We start from the raw sequence: 4,888 nt of genomic DNA on the forward strand, positions 1-4,888 counted from the left end.
CAGTTGAGGTTGGACTGCATGTCCACCACTTTCAAAATGAATGGGAACTAAGTTTACAGTCTGTATGTGTGTGTTTGACTCTCGCAGTTTTTAGTTTTTCAATTTGCATACCATAGTTTCAAGTACATCTGTAGGCATATTGGAGGGCATATACCAACATTTTACAAAGTAGCACAGTAATTTAATTTTTTTTACACAATGCACATTAGTCAACATTTCTGTAAATGTGCCAGTGTTAGCTAGCCGGCTAACTTTCAGCTATAGTCCTCGTCACTTAGCATGCATGTCTTCATTGTGGGAGGAAACCCACCCGCCACTGAGCCACCGGGCCAATGACACAGGTGACCAAGGCACCCCCCTTTTTTCTTGGTTAACTATGAACCATTCATATGTAGCTCAGTGAGATTGTGGCGTCTATAAAATGCTGTATTCGGTTATTTATAGGCAACTACAATTGATGCTAAATATCCCAGATTTTCAGTCTGGATCTTCGCTGAAAACTCTAAAAAGAAATGTGTAGATTCTGCTTGGGCTTGGTCATAAGAAGAGGAAATAATATGAAGGGTATCAAATTTTCCTGTAACAGACTTAATGTTTCAATTATTTTAGTTATATAGTCCTCTCCACCTATTTTCTATCCGTTTAAATATGGTAAAAAAACGGAAAACTGAATTTAAAGAGATTGAACACAGAAAAAGATTTACAGGCTCATTTAAAGCAATGTATTTGTTTTGTTCTGTTAGATGTAAAACTTGTCACATGTCCAACAAAAAAAAATGACCATACTGAGCTCACGCTGATGAACAGGTGTGTCTCGGTGTCTACCGATTAAATGAGTTGCTGCATTAAGATGAATCTTAATTTTAGAGGCGTAGACTTAATCAATAGTAACTGTTTAGTACAAGGCTCTATTAGCCTCCAGGCAGTTCAGCGCTTTGTCCAGCACATCATTGTATTTGCTGGCCCTCTTCTCTGGTCATACTTTATAGTTAGGCCAAATGTGCTGTCATTAAACACGAAGTATGGGGGCTGTAATAGAAATACATGATGAGGTTGATGCATTGTATGATGCAATTTCATTATCAATTTAGACAAAATCTTTTCAAGCTTTTTGTCATCTTCACTTACATCTCCATAGTTAAGAAGTCCTCTGTTTTAACTTTATGTTAGCTTACACACACACTATCTTAATCAGTTTGACACAGGCTTACCTAGGCTATAGTTAACTGACCAAAGACCAATATATTACTTACCTGCCTAGGGAATCGGAATTTAGGGTAAAACAGTCGGCTCAGTGCATCCCTAAAATAGATTATAAATGGGAACCCGAGAAGAGATCATTTATTTTATAATCCAGTTTCTTTGGGTTTTAGGACAGCGCTAGTCTGGACCAATGGAAGAACATTTCCAGGTTAATTGCTTGATATCAGGCACTGCGCCACACACAGGTGTGTGGCGCCTGGAGTTTGGCGCCACACACAACAATTGTGTTTGGTGTAAAGAAATCCGAAAAACCCAGTGTGTGGAGATAGGTCTGTCAATGTGAGACTAAGACAGAGCCACAGGAACTGCTCTCTGAAAGAATACATTTGGCAAAACAAATAGCAAGATAAAACTAATTTTCAGGGGATTTCTAGCGACTCTAAGACTCTTATCGTAGTCAAACTGTTGTCCCCTGGGTTGTGGTTTGTATTTAGTCACTCTTATCATTCAATTTGGGCTCCTTTCTTTCATCCTTTACAGAAAAAGCATTACATTTCAGGTGTCTAGATTTTTATAGTTTTCAGTAGTTTGAAGGTAAGTCTGTTCCTAACTCAGGCTTCCTCCAGCTGTGGGAACATGGATCTGTCACCACCTTTGACCCCACTAGAGACCGCAGTGAGTGGGAGCTCAAAATGGGAGCACCATATTGCAATCACAGAGCGTGCTCTCAACCCCATGCCTGCTTGCCTCTGTGTCTTCTCCCCCTTTGGCCTGTGTCGATATCTCATGCATGAACCTTGCAGCAACTCAACAGTGCAGCAGCAATGGGTATCGCTCACAGCCCCTCTGAGTGTGTGTGTGTGTGTGTGTGTGTGTGTGTGTGTGTGTGTGTGTGTGTGTGTGTGTGTGTGTGTGTGTGTGTGTGTGTGTGTGTGTGTGTGTGTGTGTGTGTGTGCGCGAGTGTGTGTGTTGTCATGAGAGAGAGCCTGCTGCTCTGATCCTGTTGGCTTGAGATGGATCTGGAGCCTCATGCTACAGCTGGCGTGCTGGCAAGCTGTCTACTGCCAACTGTGTGTGTGTCTTTGTGTGTCTGTGTGTCATTGGAGCTGCTTCACATCTATACAAAAAAAAAAAAAAACTACTGCTGTACCAGTATGTGCTTTCATAACACATATACACACACACACACACACACACACACACACACACACACATACTTGCTCAAAAGACAAACACCACCCAGCAGTAGCACCGAGAGATTTACTTCACTATCAAATATTCAGAGAGCATTAAACATTTGAGGTCTGCCAAGTGAAAGTAACTCCACAGTGCAGGTGCAAAAGAGTATGAAAACCTGCTGCATGCAGCCGAAAACCTGTAGTATGTAGTGTCCAGGCTTTATCCGTTTTTAGTAATAACTGGCCGCACTGCCCTTCCTATTGAGAAGGTCTGGGAACGCAATTGTCCAGACCTTAGCTTTAATCTAGACTGGCATAATGTATGGTCCGACATCCCAGAAGTATCACGCAACCCAGATCATCAGCAGATTCACTACAATTGTTTACAATACTGTCAGTGTTTTGATTCTGAAACGCTTGTCAGCCCTTCAGCTCTCCAAGACTCTATGGAGTACATGGACCCTTTCTTTTTTGGATGTTGTATGTTTGGAACTGTCTACAGCTCGTGTAAATGGAGTGACAGCAGAAACAATGAACACTTGGTACAGCATTGCTGACTGTAGGCTGGTGCTGCGGCCTTGTTGCTTCTGTTTGGTCCCTTGTCTAGTTTCTGTGTGTGTGTGTGTCCGCTTTTGTGTGCATTTGTGTTTGTCTGTTTCTGTGTGTGTGTTGTTTGTGAGCTCCAGATGTCGCTTTTGCTGATGTGTTGTTGTTTACCTCCTTCCCGTCTTTCCTCTGTGTTTTTTTATTTTTTACTGGTCCTGGGAAATGTTCTTGTGTCTCAGCATATTGTTTGAAATTTTGAAATATTTTGTCACAAAAAAACTCAATCAGTTATTTTATCTCACTTCTAAATCAAAATGCTTAAAGAGCATCACAATCATCATTTCAAATATAATTAAAGCATAATTATATTGAGTTCTGTTAATAAAAGCTTGGATGTGAATAATAGTCTTTTTTTTTATAAAAAGTAAGATCCTTTCACAATAATTCCTCTTGCTAGATTGCTTGTAATAATGGCTATAAATATGCATTTCCAATATACATAGTAGGTGTTGTAATGACTTAACAAGGAGAGAGAGAAATTAGTGTTCAGATTATACATAATTCAACTTCATTGTGTGGGTATCATTTGGAGGTAGGAGCCTCTCTTCAATCACAGCTGATTGGGATTTTAACTGTGATATAAAGATTAGTTAGCAGTGACTTTGTGAACCGTCTGTTCTCTGAGCTGTGACCAAATTATACCTCAAAATATTAATTATGTTATAAAATACCCAGTGCTCGTCCTCAGTTGGAGAATTTTTCGGACATGATAGTTGAACACTGGACAGTTTTTATTTCAGGCATAAAACATGCTGGAGTGTATGCTACAGTAGGATGGGGCAATCTATCAATATTTTGTCTATATGTGAGGCTGGATATCGTCTTTAAGGTGCTGGAGGTGGGATTGTGAAGATGCAGGATTTAGCAAAACATTTTGAACATTGACTACTTCTCAGTTCCTCCCCCCTTTCCACTAAAGCCCAAAACTGTATCATAAGCCCCTCCCCCAATGAATCCAAAAACGCTTGGCTGTAGGCAAAACCGTACAAATAGTATTTTTGTTTTTTTTCTTGGTCTGGATGCAAAAATGGATGCATTGAAGTACTGTTTGACTGGAAAAGGTTCGATACTTCTCGGTACTTGGTAATTCATTTTGGTGATTGTTCTGTCTTTTCATCTAGCCATAAGTTTAAAATGTGTGGTTTTGAGCAAACGCCTCGACAGTTGTTAGATAGATTGACATGACATTTGGTATACACAGTCACCTCCTTCTCAGAATTAACTGTGAAAAGCTTTGTCAACCTAAGCATGTAGCTGAATGCACCGCTGTACCTAGCTGCAGCCTCGCAGAGTCGCTGCCATGGCTGTAGACTGTTCATTATGTTCATCATATGTTTTTTGTTTTTTTTTAGAATATATATATATATATATATATATATATATATATATATATATATATATATATATTCTAAAAATTCTAAAAAAAACATATGATTTCTAATCAGTAAATGTCTGATTAAGCTACAGTTACATCTAACCAAGCATTTCAATACTTTTCAAAAACCGTTTTCAAAACCTGTATCTTTCCAAGCTACAATTCAGTCCGTACCAACAGCAGTTCCAGGTTCAATACCCAGCCTTGACTGATTGGTTTTGTAAAGGCACCGAAATTCTGCAAGTGTTTCATTTGGCAGCAATATTTTTTTTCAAGGCCACAGCGAGAAGAGTCCCAGGCAGCCCCAGCTTGCCATTCTTTCACATGTCTAGCCATAATCAGGGTGGAGGCCCTCGGGGAAACCCTGTTGATCTGTAACCCTGGTTATTCCACTCAGGCCTTCACCCACCTCCCACTAGCATTCAACTGGAAACCTCAATGCACCGGTGTAATTATGGCCAAACAAGTCCCATATGTACACGCAGGACCAACACAGACAGAGACGAACACACGCACGCATTCACAC

The sequence above is a fragment of the Etheostoma cragini genome, chromosome 7, assembly GCF_013103735.1.
Source record: "Etheostoma cragini isolate CJK2018 chromosome 7, CSU_Ecrag_1.0, whole genome shotgun sequence".
In the NCBI taxonomy this organism is placed as follows: Eukaryota; Metazoa; Chordata; class Actinopteri; order Perciformes; family Percidae; genus Etheostoma; species Etheostoma cragini.